The sequence below is a fragment of the Lepidochelys kempii genome, chromosome 8, assembly GCF_965140285.1.
Source record: "Lepidochelys kempii isolate rLepKem1 chromosome 8, rLepKem1.hap1, whole genome shotgun sequence".
In the NCBI taxonomy this organism is placed as follows: Eukaryota; Metazoa; Chordata; order Testudines; family Cheloniidae; genus Lepidochelys; species Lepidochelys kempii.
In genome coordinates, this window is record NC_136387.1 from 76,328,423 (window position 1) to 76,343,895 (window position 15,473).

Genomic DNA, 15,473 nt, shown 5'->3' on the forward strand with positions numbered 1-15,473 from the left:
TTCTGTATTCCTCCCCCGATGAGGGGAGTAGCGCTGAAATTGACCTTGCCAGGCCAAATTTGGGGTAGTGTGGTTGCAATTTGACGGTATTGGCCTCTGGGAGCTAACCCAGAGTGCTCCATTGTGACCGCTCTGGCCATGCTCTCAACTCAGATGCACTGGCCAAGTAGACAGGAAAAGGCCCGCAAACTTTTGAATCTCATTTCCTGTTTGGCCAGTGTGGCAAGCTGCAGGTGAGTGCAGATCTCATCAGCAGAGGTGACCATGATGAAGTCCCAGAATTGCAAAAGAGCTCCAGCATGGACCAAACAGGAGGTACGGGATCTGATCGCTGTATGGGGAGATGCATATGTGCTATCAGAACTCCGTTCCAAAAGATGAAATGCCCAAACATTTGAAAAAAAATCTCCAAGGGCATGAAGGACAGAGGCTATAACAGGGACCCACAGCAGTGCTGCGTGAAACTTAAGGAGCTCAGGAAAGCCTACCAAAAAAAGAGAGAGGCAAATGGCCGCTCGGGGTCAGAGCCCCAGACGTTGCCACTTCTATGATGAGCTGCATGCCATTCTAAGGGGTGTAGCCACCACTACCCCACCCCTGTGCTTTGACTCCATCAATGGATTGTGCATTTTGGGGATGAGGAAGATGAGGAGGAGGAGGTTGAAGATAGCGCACAGCAAGTAAGCGGAGAAACCGTTTTCCCTGAGAGCCAGGAACTGTTTCTCAGCCTGGATCTGGAGCCAGTACCCCCGAACCCACCCAAGGCGGGCTCCCAGACCCGCCAGGTGGAGAAGGGACCTCTGGTGAGTGTACCTTTGTAAATATAATACAAAAGCAGGCATGTTTAAAAGCAAGCATGTTTAATGATTGATTTGCGGCCAGTACAGCTACTGGAAAAGTCTGTTAACATGTCTGGGGATGGAGTGGAAATCCTCCAGGGACATCTCCATAAAGCTCTCCTGGATGTACTCCCAAAGCCTTTGCAAAAGGTTTCTGGAGAGGGCAGCCTTATTTCGACCTCCATGGTAGGACACTTTACCATGCCAGGCCAGTAGCACGTAGTCTGGTATCATTGCATGACAAAGCATGGTAGCGCATGGTCCCAGTGTTTGCTGGCATTCAAGCAACATCCGTTCTTTATCTCTCTGTGTTATCCTCAGGACAGTGATATCATTCATGATCACCTGGTTGAAATAGGGTAATTTTATTAAGGGGACATTCAGAGGTGGCCATTCCTGCTGGGCTGTTTGCCTGTGACTGAACAGAAATCTTCCCCGCTGTTAGCCACGCAGTGGGGGGAGGGGTGAAGCGATCATCCCAGAGAATTGGGTGGTGGGGTTTAGTTGGGTTTGTGCTGCATGTTAACCTGAAAACCACAGCCCCTCCTTTTAAATTGCCAACCCATTTTAAATGGCCAACCCAATGGCTGTTTGGTATGGGAAATGAGGGCGCTGCTGTTTGAAACCATTCCCACATGTTATGAAGGTTAAAGACGCCAAAAGATTGTGGCTTATCATGGCTGCCTGCAAGCTGAATTCTTTTGCCCGCCGGCCCTGCATGTGTGATCTCTCACACCAAACTGGCAGGCCCCCAATATAAGAGGCAAAATGCGACCTTGTACCGAATGCACATGTGCTATGTAATGTTAACAGCAAGGTTCACCCTGAAAGAGTCTACCCATTGTTCTCTAAAATGTGTCTTTTTAACTACTACTCTCCCTTTTTTTTTCCTCCCGCAGCTGCAAATGTTTCAATGCTCACACTATCATCTCCTTCCCAGAGGCTAGCGAAGATCAGAAGGCGAGAAAAAAGCAGTCGCGATGAAATGTTCTCTGAGCTCATGCAGCCCTCCCACACTGAAAGAGCCCAGCAGAACGCGTGGAGGCAGACAACGTTAGAGTCCAGGAAAGCACAATATGAACGCGAGGACAGGTGGCTGGTGGAAGATAATAAGTGGCTGGCTGAAGATGATAAGTGGCATCAGCTTGCTGACAGAAGGCAGGAGTCAATGCTGAGGCTACTGGAGGATCAAACGGATATGCTCCGGCTATGGTTGAGATGCAGGAAAGGCAGCATGAGCACAGACCGCCGCTACAGCTCCTGTGTAACCAACCGCCCTCCTCCCCAAGTTCCATAGCCTCCTCACCCATACTCCCAAGAATGCAGTGGGGGGCCTCCGGGCACCCAACCACTCCACCCCAGAGGACTGCCCAAGTAACAGAAAGCTGGCATTCAATAAGTTTTAAAGTGCAGTGTGGCCTTGTCCTTCCCTCCTCCACCACCCCTCCCGGGCTACCTTGGCAGTTATCCCCCCTATTTGTGTGATGAATTAATAAAGAATGCATGAATTTGAAGCAACAATTACTTTATTGCCTCTGCAAGCAGTGATCAAAGGGGGAGGGGAGGGAAGGGTGGTTAGCTTACAGGGAAGTAGAGTGAACCAAGGAGTGGGGGTTTTCATCAAGGAGAAACAAACAGAACTTTCACACCGTAGCCTGGCCAGTCATGAAACTGGTTTTCAAAGCTTCTCTGATGTGCACTGCGCCCTCCTGTAGTCTTCTAACTGCCCTGATTTCTGGCTGCGCGTAATCAGCGGCCAGGCGATTTGCCTCAACCTCCCAGCCCACCATAAATATCTCCTCCTTACTCTCACAGATATTGTGGAGCACACAGCAAGCAGTAATAACAGTGGGAATATTGGTTTCGCTGAGGTCTAACCGAGTCAGTAAACTGTGCCAGCATGCTTTTAAAGGTCCAAATGCTCATTCTACCACCATTCTGCACTTGCTCAGCCTATAATTGAACAGCTCCTTACTACTGTCCAGGCTGCCTGTGTATGGCTTCATGAGCCATGGCATTAAGGGGTAGGCTGGGTCCCCAAGGATAACTATAGGCATTTCCATATCCCCAACCGTTATTTTCTGGTCTAGGAAGAAAGTCCCTTGCTGCAACTGTTGAAACAGACCAGAGTTCCTGAAGATGCGAGCGTCATGTACCTTTCCCTGCCATCCCACGTTGATGTTGATGAAACGTCCCTTGTGATCCACCAGTGCTTGCAACACCATTGAAAAGTACCCCTTTTGGTTTATGTACTCAATGCCTTTGTGCTCCGGTGCCAAGATAGGGATATGGGTTCCGTCTATCACCCACCACAGTTAGGGAATCCCATTACAGCAAAGCCATCCACTATGACCTGCACATTTCCCAGAGTCACTACCCTTGGTAGCAGTAGCTCAGTGATTGCACTGGCTACTTGGATCACAGCAGCCCCCACAGTAGATTTGCCCACTCCAAATTGATTCCCGACTGACCAGTAGCTGTCTGGCATTGCAAGCTTCCACAGTGCTATCGCCACTCGCTTGTGAACTGTGAGGGCTGCTCTCATCTTGGTATTCTGGCACTTCAGAGCAGGGGAAAGCAAGTCACAAAGTTCCATGAAAGTGCCCTTATGCATGCGAAAGTTTCGCAGCCATTGGGAATCGTCCCAGACTTGCAGCACTATGCGGTCCCACCAGTCTGTGCTTGTTTCCCAGGCCAAGAATCAGCGTTCCACAGCATGAACCTGCCCCATTACCACCATGATGTCCACATTGCCAGGGCCCATACTTTGATAGAAGTCTGTGTCCATATCCTCATCACTCTCCTCATCACGCTGCTGTCACCTACTTGCCTGCTTTTGCAGGTTCTGGTTCTGCATATGCTGCTGGACAACGCGCATGGTATTTAGAACGGTCATAACTGCTGCAGTGATCCGAGTGGGCTCCATGCTTGCCGTGGTATGGCGTCTGCAGGAGAGCAGAGTGGCAGCAGAAGCGGAGAGAGGATGCCGATGCTGACAGCAATATGGCGCCTGCACGGAAAAAGGCGCGAAACAATTGTCAGCCGTTGCTTTCACGGAGGGAGGAAGGGGTAGGCTGGCAGCAGACGGTGCAGTACGACTGTTAGCCGTTGTTGTCTCCTGGGTGCTTGCCAGCAGACAGTGCAGTACAACTGCTAGCTGTCATCGTCTCCTGGGTGCTCGCGATGCAACCCTGGGTTTAGCAGGCCAAGGCTCAAACCACTGAGCTATCCCTCTGCCAATATTCCAGGCAGGACTGAATCTCCATTAGACAAAACTTAAAGAAGAGAATGATCTTAGTCACTCCCATTTATGTCCAGGCGCCCCTGACAGACCTCATCGAGATCTGCCAGGAGCACCCATGTCTGCCCAGGAGCCCCTGACAGACTTCACTGAGGTCGGCCAAGAGCACCCAGGAGATGACAAGGACGGCTACCAGTCCTAATGCACCACCTGCTGCCACAAGGCAATGAGCTGCTGCTGTGTAGCAATGCAGTCCCGCATCTGCCAGCACCCAGGAGACGTACGGTGATGGTGAGCTGAGGGGGCTCCATGCTTGCCGTGGTATGGCATCTGCAGGGGTAACCCAGGAAAAAAGGAGTGAAACGATTGTCTGCCGTTGCTTTCACCGGGGGGGAGGGGGGCGGGGGGGGCCTGATAACATGTACCCAGAACCACCCGCGACTATGTTTTTTGCTTCATCAGGCATTGGGATCTCAACCCAGAATTCCAATGGGTGGCGGAGACTGCGGGAAGTGTGGGCTAGCTACCCACAGTGCAATGCTCCGGAAGTCGATGCTAGCCTTGTTACTGTGGACGCACTCTGCCGACTTAATGGTCTTAAGTGGGGACACACATAATCAACTGTATAAAATCAATTTCTAAAAAATCGACTTCTATAAATTCAACCTAATTTCGTAGTGTAGACAGAGCCTGAATCTCTCTTTGAATCATTATTTATCAGCAATGACACGTCCCAATTTAGAAAGCCATTTTCTGTGAGAATTCTCTCTTCTTCTGATAAATTATGGTTAGCTAGGTTAGGAACCTCAGTTTTGCTCTCATCTCCTCCTAAAATCTTAGGAAGAACCTTCAAAGTCCTGGCAGCATGAGTGCACCAACTCCCCTTTCATTGTGAAGGTGACTTGGGAGGTCTAGAATTGAAAATATTCTAATTTATTCTATTATATAGGTAGATATCAGGGCAATTTAATGATTCCTAAAAGCTCCAACCTAATCTGAGTATAATGTACCTGTACTTTTATTGAAAAAGAAAATATTCTCCATAAAGTCGTACTTAGATGTGATTGTAAAAAACCAAATAAATTACTTGCAGTTAAAACAATCAGAGCAGAATGAGAACTGCTGGCAATTACATATGCACAGATAGAAAGATAATACTACTACTGATCTAAATTACAGGCTTCAGATAAATCAACAACTGTAACCATTATTACATAAATTGTGTTGCCTATCCAATTAAATTCCCTTTAATTAGTTTTTGAAAAGTAAGTATTAGCACAGCCCCTAAGAGATGTGATTAACAGCTCAGGAGTTTTGTTGGCAGACCTCAGAAAGCAACTACTCAAACAAACAGTGAGTGGACATGTTGGGATATTTCTTACTGGGGTCACAAATTAAATTATTCTACTTGTAAATAAGATCAGTTTAAAATCTAAAGGAATCATTGGAATAGAAAGCAGCATCTTGGTTTGCATTCTTTATGTTTATTTACATCTCACTGCTTCCTGTATTCATTGATCAAAAATTAATCTGGCTGTCTCTGTACAGGCCCTATTTGATAAATCATTTCATATTTTCAATAATTTCACAGGAGGCGGGGGGAAAACAAACAAACAAAACAACCCCACCCATTTTACTTTCAGGTTCCCAACAACTAAAATGAGCCCACCTGTCTTTGTACCCCTCTGAAAATGGAAAGATGACTTAATCAATGTCGTTCACTGGAGTTGGTCAAATATTTCTGCCAAAACTTTTCCAACAAAAAAATCCTTGTTTGAACTAAATGAGTATTTTCCCCCAAGGCTCACTCACTCTCTCACTTATTCACACACACTTTATTCTCCCCTTGTCCCCCACACCTTTTTTGGACCAGCCCTACCCATTAGTCATCACCTTCAGAAAGGTAAGATAGTCCCAATATATTTATTCTTTGCTCATATGGAAGTCTTTCCATGCCTCTCTGATCATTGCCACTGCTGTTCTCTAGAGCTTTTCTGTTTGTGCTATACCCTATAGAAGATGGGGTGACTAGAAGTGAACTTAATATAGTGGATGATGAGATTGATACTTGCAGTGTCTTACTGGTGTACGAGGTATTACAGTTGTTCCACACTTCCGCAGAGAGATCTCAGAGAAGGGTATTGAGAGCACCTTCTCTTCTTCCCAAGGAACCTAATGCAAGGGGCCAGAGGATTTGATCTTTTCTTCCCTCTTGGATAATGTGTATACAGAGAACCTGGGAGAGATTACGAGGCAGTATGGGACCCAGTGGCACCATCATACAGATGACTTTTACCTCTATGCCTCATTTTCACCAAACTTGGAGTACAGGGTTACCGAACCTAGTGGAAGTTCAAATCTGGATGGGAGCAAACTTCCTGAAGTTTAACCTAGACAAGGCATAATCAATGCCAGAAGACAGATTCATTTCAGAGGAGACTGCGCCTGGAACTTTACTTGGGTGTGTAGCATCACCCTTTCCTAGCATGGTTTAAAGTTTCCTGTCACATTGGATCACTCGCTGCTTCTAGTTTTTCACAGAAGCAGTGTCAACCTACCAATATCGTCTCCCATTGAAGAGAAATAGGATGGATAAATAGTTATAAGCACATGACAATTGTGCTTTGGTACCTATTCCATTCCAGTACAATTCGAAGTGCTGGAGACGATTATCTTTGTAAGTGACCTACAAATCAAAACTGATAATTCATCAAACTGCAGATTTCTATGCTGAGTGCTCTTACTCAGCACATTTTATATATACACATATACACATTTTAAAGAACTATTTTAAATGTTTCTCAGTTCTGCTTTTTGATACTTTTTGGGTGACAGAATATATCATCATCTCACAGCAAAGCTGTGAGTGAAAGAGCTGCAACGAGATTTCTGCTACTTGTGATGTCACTCACAATTCCTGCCTTTGAAACTATCTTCCTTAAGAGCCATTAGAACTTAAATTTCACAAGGTTTGGGTTTGATTGTTTTTTAAATTTTTTTAATTTAGTCTTTTAACTTAGCATATGTTATCATTTTCATTTATTAGATATTTTAGGCTAGGCAATCTTATGAAGGATGGAATTTTGTTCTTCATTTGATTTCAGTATATTTAAAGTAATTTATTCTACAGTACTAAAATTACTGTACAGCAGGGTAGGCACTTCTCTGAGACCTGCTATCTTGTAAAGCATGAGATATTAATTCAGAAAAACAACTGGGGCCAAATGGACAAGGAAAATATTGGTTCAGGAAAGTTGAAGGAGAAATTCCAAACAAAGAGAAATAAAAAAATTAGGAATGAGAGTTTCACTCTAGCCTTAAAAAAGGAAAGAAATTACACTATTGCCCAATGCCATATTTACAACTTGTACCTGAAGATTAAAGAAGAGAAAAAGAATCATGTTAATTAATCATAACCCATTAAGTGAATCAAAAGATAACTGCACAGCTATAGGGCTGGATCTTCTCACAGCATATCACTGGGTCTGAAAAATATCCTCTGTCTGGATTAGACTATACATAAATGCCTCAAAGCCATTATCTTCCTCTTTCCATACAGCACTGAGCATGCTGATAGTGTGCAATAAATGACTACCAACTAACCCACCCTCGTCTACTATTCCTTATATATGTTGGGTATGTAAACTTTGTGCTTCATTAGCTTTGTGTCAAAAATGGGATTCCTGTTTTTATAAACAAACAATGTCAGACTATTGCTCAATATTTTTCTTAAAAAAATCCTATAAAACCCCTCTCTTCTCCCCCTCAAAAGTTTTTGGTACTTCACAACTAGACTTTTTCTGGTTATGTAAGACTTTGTAACTTAACTTTCAATCCTGCTGTTTTACTGTTTACTTTCTATAATCCCTGCATACCACCCATTTACTTAATAATTGCTTTAATGTACTGAGATATAAATCGACCATACACAGATGTGTGGTCTAATCAGTGTTGCTTATGCTTCGAGCAGTAAAATTATCTCTCACACCAGAGGGGAATGTTACAGGGCCAAAAAAAAAAAAAAAGTTTCCGAACATTTCTATTCATGCTGGTCCAAAACAGGCTTCAAGGGGAGCTGCAGGTGCTCAGCACCTCTCAGGTTTTGGCCCATTAGGGTTAAACTATTTAACAGTTTTCTTTTGATTTATGAACAACAATTCAGAGAACGCCTATGAGCCTGATTCTCAGTTACACTAAAGGTCCCTTTCTGCTGGTCTAACTGTCACTGTCTCTGCCTTCTCCCCAGTCGCAGCAGCAAATCAATGGAATGTCAGGCCAGATGGGCAGCATACATCTGAAAGAGTGACCCCTTCACATGGGGAGAGTTGTACAACCAGAGGTACATGAGGCAGGGTTTCAAATAGTATTCCAATTGCAATTGCCATGTGCACACATGCCTCTGTATCTTTGGCCCCCTCCTATCCCCAGTTGGGTCATAAAAGGTGCCAAGGCAGTGGTGGGTGGGGAATAGGAATCTCAGAGTAGGAAGAAAGCACAAGCTTTGAAGAACAGGAGTATAAGGGAGCGGAAAGCCTGAGCAGAGGTCACAATGGTAGAGCTGCAGGAAGCCAATAAATGAGGTCATGAAGAACAAAGGAAAAGGTAGAGATTCAGGTTCATTAACAGGACTCTCAATAGTAGTTTCATACTAGTCAGTGTTCACTGTTCCCATTCATGCACAACCCCAACAGCTAATCAAGAGAGGGTAATAAAGAATAGAGAGGGGAGGGAGCAGAAAGCATTTCCTGTTGCAGTTGTTATAATGCCTGTGGTATATATCCACAGCATTAGCACTGTCTTTACTGCAGACTCCCATTGCTTTGCTAAATGTTATTAACTATGATAGCACCTAGAACTCCAGTCACAGGCCCCTATTGTGCTGTACAAGCATAGAACAAAAGCTTACAATCTAAGTAGGAGCTTAGAGTCAGTGTTTTAAAAGCCATTCATGCCTCACCACCTAGGAAAGGAGGACACACAAAATTAAGGGATATTGTTAATGGAACTAAGCCACACAATGATCTTGTGTACTGACCTTTCACCGCTGCATATCTGGAATTAAATGCTAGCTTCAGTCACCAGGAAACAAATTTGATGGATTGATTCTAATTCCTGCTCATGCACAACATGAAACATTCACAATGATCAAACTGGCACAGTTTTTCGTGTCTACCAAATAAGTATCCTAGAATACTGTTTTCTCAACCTTTTTGATACCAGGGACTGGCTTGCTACCTTCCTAAACTGTGTCAGGGAGATCTCAGGGACCATCGCCCAACCTACACAAGAACAATACTTGGTGCTGCAGGTCAAGACTGACAGTGCACCAGAGCTATGCACAAACAGCTTCAGACTAGTGCTAAAATGTCCCTCATTTACATGAGTACCAGATTAACTCACATTTTACAAGAGAAAAAGATCTGAGCAGAGACAATAGAAGTAGCATTGATTTCAGGTAAAATGACAGCATCACAAGTGAGCGTGTGTTTCTTATGCAGTAATTAGTAGCTTGACATTATCTATAATTAGACTACATTGAGATTGTGGATAGACAGAGTATGTCTACACTGCACAGCACTGACAGTGGGATGTAGGGTATGTATAGCCACAGTGAAAAGCAGGCTGCATCCACACTACATTGTGTAGCTACACGCGGCAGTGAAAAGCTCTTGTGGGGGAACCAGTGGGACACCACATTGCTAAAAATAGCAGTGTAGACGGAGAAGACCTGCTTGGGTGTGTAGAGAGCTGTGAAGAGTCCATAAAGATTCAGGTGCATGTTTACCTCTGGTAAGACCATTTACATTACTATTTATGCCTGTGCTAGGGGGACGTGCAGGGTATGTATGCGACAGGCCACCATAAGGAGTGTGCAGTGTAGATATACCCAAAGTTCACATCCCATTCCAGAGAATTTTTAAGATATGCCAGCACAGGCGCCAACTCTTCCTGGCGCCGGTAGGTGCTCGACCCCCCGCAGCCCCGCCTCACCCCCACCCCTGCCCCGCCCCCATTCCAACCCCTTCCCCAAAGTCCCCACCCCAACTCCGCCCCCTCCCTGACCCTATTGGACTCCTTCCCCAAATCTCTGGCCCTGCCTCTTCCCTGAGCGCACCGCGTCCCTGTTTCTCCTCCTCCCTCCCCGCGCTTGCCGCCACAAAACAGCAGTTTTGCGGTGGCAAGCGCTGGGAGTGAGTAGGAGAAGTGGGGACGTGGCATGCTCAGGGGAGGAGGCAGAGGCGGAGGCAAGCTGGGGCGGGGAGCTGCCATTGAGTGCAGAGCACCCACCAATATTTCCCTGTGGGTGCTCCAGCCCCGGAGCACCCACGGAGTCAACACCTATGTATGCCACAACCAGCAATACTGATAAAGATACAGAATGGATTTGTGTACACAAGACCGACAGAAAATATGGCAAAACAACTTCTTGTTAATTACCCAAGTAAAGGCACCACTAAATACAACTGCTCTTCGTTTAACCTGGTCTGACTGGGCATATTATATGATCACGTAACGTTATGGCAGTCTATAATCCATGTATGTGGGTTGAGAGGCAGGCAATATTTAAATATTTCATCCATTTTCAAAATGCACTATTTCTCTCTTTTTGACAGTGAAATTTCTGCAGGGTGTGTCCCCCCGTCTGTCCAGAGCAACAGATTGTAAACATCATACATACAGCCTGCTGCCTCGCCAAGAACCACTATGTCTTTGGTTTCCAGTGAAGTGCCTGTGGTTCTACATACGCACCATTTTCCTTCATTTGTTTCTCCACCATTAAAACAGAGGCTCATTTAAAGAAACTGTAGGATAAAGAAACTCCTCCCCCCCTTGTAATCACTTTAGACATCTAAAAAACACGGAAGCCCCTAGGATATTTAGGACCTTAATCCCTGATGTGTTTGCTGAATTTACTTTTATTTTCAGCCCATGTGGTCATGACAGCCCAACAGCTGGAAGTCTTTGTGACCTCTCTCCTCTATTCAAAACGTGTGTGTGTATGAATGCAGAGACTGGAAGATCCAGTCAGTAGCAGATACCTCTGATCTCATCCGTGTCTGCCCTCATCATACAAGGAAGCTATCCAGATCATGGCCTATGTCAAATAGTGGGTGCAGATCACTGTTGCCCCTCCCCACACACTCTGCTGAACACCACTGGTTTTATTGCCAGAGGACCCTCTGAATCCGGACTTCTTTGGGGGGGGGGGGAAGAAGGGGGAAGCTGTTTTTGTATTTAAACTTAGTAGATTTATTCTCTTACAAATATAACATGTTCTTTCTATCAGACATTGACCCAGCACAATAACTGTTGGGTGCACTAGGTGTGCTTTATTCTCAGTACTCATGAATAAATAAAATACACCCACACTATACATATGCCTAGAGACTGTATTTTTATCTTGGGATTCTGCTGACATGCACAGACGATTAACTGTATTTTATGATATACTTCTTCAAAAACCTGCACAAAATGATGAAGTAAAACAACACGAAGAAAACTGCTCTGACAGACTTGTTCTCTTCTAGGTCTGCAGCCTCCTTGCTCACTAAACCCTGCTTTAAAAAGCAACATCCTTATCCCCGCCAATAAGTTTCACAAGGGCCCATGACACCACAACTGGTGCTGGCAAATGAACCAATCAGAACACAGGTAATGGTGATCTTATGCTACAGAAGTAACATTAGCATTCAGAGTATTTTCCTCAGTGATTTTCCAACTTTCTGATTCAGTGGGATCCCAAGTTAAAGTCAGTAGTGGCGGCAGTAAATCTTTATATTATGGTTTTGCTCAAAGGCCTTAATTGGGATTATGGCTTTATTGTGATGGGTGCGGTACAAACCAGACAATTCCTGCTCTAGAGCTCTAACAATCTAAAAATGATCATTTATTAGGCACTGCTGCTGTTGGCTGCTGTTCAAGACAAAGACAGACAGGATTTATCACAGACTACAACAGAAAAAAAGCTCTGGGATAACATATTGTATGCTTAATCACTCTAATTCATCCTTCCTCTAGGCAGTCATCTTTGAAAAGGGTTAGCAAAGTGTCTTTGTAAATCCCTTTACAGTACAACATTCCTATATGCTTAGCCACATTCTTTCCACTGCTTTTAGAATGATACTATCTCAAAAATAAGGCACATGGAAACAAACAAGCTCTACCTTCTTTAAAACTTCCTTTTCTAGTCAAGTTTGTTTTAACAGAGTTAATGAAGCATTCTAAATATTTGCGTTAGTTCAGACCATGAAGAAATAAGACACATGGATGCATGGAGAAAAAGTCTTATTTAATCTCACTTCCAGACAGACTCTCATCCCCCCTAGCATTAAACCCAGTTTGATGCTCTACTCAGCAGTGACTGAAAAATAGGAAACTCATGCCTGTAGAATTTCCCCATTGGCACTGCTAGACTTGTTCCAGATTTTTATTGCTAGAGTCATGATTATCAGAGCCCTAACCTGATGCACTAAAAAAACCTTTCCAACAGGCATTGTCAGAGGTACCCACTATTGTTCCATTTCATTGTCTGGATTTTACAACCAATATGGAGACTATTTAGTTAGCCAGGCAAAGAATCAACTCAGAGACAGAACATTTACTTTTTCCCCAGGCACTTCCACGCCCCACTCATCCAATAACATGTTTTCCATTTGAATTTGTTCCTGCAAGTCCTTTCCACACCATTTAAGACAGCAGAATAATAGTTTCCTAGCTTCTCCAGCAACATAAAGAAGATCTGTCCCTCTCTTTGGAGGAAAACAAATTAAATCAGTTTTTTGTTTCAACATGTAACCAAAAGAAATTTAATCTTCATACATAAAAACAAGCTAAAGTAACACTACCAAAAATGTTTCTACTTTCTTTATAATCTCCAAGTTAAAAAAAAATAATAGACATGAGATGATAATGCAGCAATATCTGAACAACTGGGACAAGAAAGATCACTTTCTTTAGAACCTATTTTCTAGCTTTGTCTCCCATGGAGCATCATTTTGCCAACATGCTCAAATTTTTAAAGGGAAATAAGATACATAAACATATAAGTCTTGACAAAGTACATTGATAAAATGCCACAAATTTCACTGCCACAGCTCTTATTCTGCCCTCAACTATAGGTATTGAGAAGGGCTTCAGAAAGAGATGAGATCTTATGCTCAAATGTATTTGTGGGCTAACACAACAGGACAATGTTAAGATCTGAGACTTAGCCTTCAACTGAATTTTCCTTTTTTTCTTTAATGTTATTTTAGTTATGTTTCTGTATCTGAATTTATTTTGGGCCATATTATTGCCTGTCTCAGACGTGAATGCAGGTGAATAAGGGGCATAAAGTTAATAGATTATAAGGCCAGATCATCTAGGCTAATCTTCTGCATAACACAGGCTATAGGACTTCACTGAATTAGCTCCTCTTTGAACAAGAGCATCTCTTTTAGAAAAAAGAAAATGAGTACTTGTGGCACCTTAGAGACTAACCAATTTATTTGAGCATAAGCTTTCGTGAGCTACAGCTCACTTCGTCGGATGCATACTGTGGAAAGTGTAGAAGATCTTTTTATACACACAAAGCATGAAAAAATACCTGCCCCCACCCCACTCTCCTGCTGGTATTAGCTTATCTAAAGATCACACTTTAGATAAGCTAATACCAGCAGGAGAGTGGGGTGGGGGCAGGTATTTTTTCATGCTTTGTGTGTATAAAAAGATCTTCTACACTTTCCACAGTATGCATCCGACGAAGTGAGCTGTAGCTCACGAAAGCTTATGCTCAAATAAATTGGTTAGTCTCTAAGGTGCCACAAGTACTCCTTTTCTTTTTGCGAACACAGACTAACACAGCTGTTACTCTGAAACCTGTCTTTTAGAAAAACATCCCATCTTTCCTTTAAAATTTCTAGTGATGGAGAATCCACTACAACACTTGGTAAATTGTTCCAATTGTTAATTGCCCTCACTGTTAAAGACTTGCACCTTATTTCTGGTCAGAATTAGTTTAGCTTCAATTTCCAGCTGGATCTTTTTATACCTTTGTAAGACTGAAGAGTCCCTATTATCAAACTCTTGCTCCCCAAGTAGGTATCATTACAGACAGTGATCAAGTCATACCTTCACTTTTTCTTTGTTAAACTAAACAGATTTTGCTCCTGGAGATTATCATTATACGGCATGTTTTCCCAAATCTTAAATCATTCTTGTGGCTTTTCTCTGACCCCTTAACTTGCTTGCACCAGCTACCTACATCCTAGGTAACAATGTAGGGAAGAGAGAAACCTCTTCTGGGCTGCTATGTTTCCCCCCCTCTACAAGTGGGAAGAGCCTTACTCCAACCCCCCAATGCACCGGCTAGTGTAGCTGTACCAGGTATAGTCCTGACAGGGGTACTCTTCCTCCCTTCCCACCCTCACCCCCCCTTGGAACAAGATGGACTATCAAAGGCACGCTGTGATTCTAAGAGTAGCAACCCTGGAAGCTATTGCAAAATTAATTTGAAAGTTATGCCAAGCTCTTGACACCTCCCCCTCCCTCTGTGCCAAAAAAAATAAAGGGGGGATGGATACAAAGTATCAACCTATGTCACAATATAACATCCTATTTCAATCTAGGATACATCGATTTACTTATAAATTAGATAGTCACCTTTTTTGTATGGAGCTAATCTAGAATTCATATTAAGACAGCTAACCAATACATCAATTACTTTCTTATATTACTGTTAGCACAGATGCACAATTTGAACTAGTGCTTGCAAATGTGGGTACACAAAGCTTTTATACATGATTAAATTCCTATAGACCTTCATTTTAAAAGTTTGTCATGATCTAGCAAGACAAACCAAAACAATGACAAAATAGTCTGATTAACTAAAATTTTGCAACAGCTCCTCTCTCTGTGGCTGAGAACTTGCACACCAAATTATGACTCAAGCAAATTTTTATAGCAGCAGATTTATCAAACCCCAGAAAGCAATACCTGGTATAATCTCTAGACTCAGGAGAGCAAGACAGCAACACTGATCTAATTCTACACTACCCAATGCCTAGTTACATCACCACTGTCTTATTTACTCGAAAATAAAGTCACCAAACTGTTTTGTATGATCAAGATCTGGTGAGATTATTTATCCAAGTCTTTATCTGGGTAATGATTTAAGTGGTGTTTCTTACTGTGAAGTTCTACTCACAACATAACTTAGTAAAAGTAACAGTGGAATTTCCCATTTTATTGGGTTTCATTATTTCCATATACATGCATAGTTTAGAAGTAAAATTTTTTTTTCTAACTGCCAGCCCTTTAAACTCTCCCTGGGATCTGAAAGTCAAGCTGGGTGCTTTCCTTATGCATCTTCACCAATAATAAAGGGTCATTGGCTAAATCAGACCCTCAACTGA

General features: G+C 43.2%; 1 protein-coding gene across 5 annotated transcripts in view; it reads right to left on the reverse strand.

Annotated features, from left to right (window-relative positions):
• Positions 1-15,473, reverse strand: part of LRRC8D (leucine rich repeat containing 8 VRAC subunit D) — an 82,144-nt gene that overhangs the window by 7,775 nt on the left and 58,896 nt on the right. Inside the window, exon 3 of one of the 5 annotated variants that reach the window (XR_012160419.2) lies at positions 2,260-3,849. The exons of the other annotated variants lie outside the window; for them this stretch is intronic. The gene's annotated coding sequence lies outside the window, so the exon portion shown is untranslated. Of the gene's footprint in view, positions 1-2,259; positions 3,850-15,473 lie in introns of those variants that run through there. 5 annotated transcript variants of the gene reach the window in all.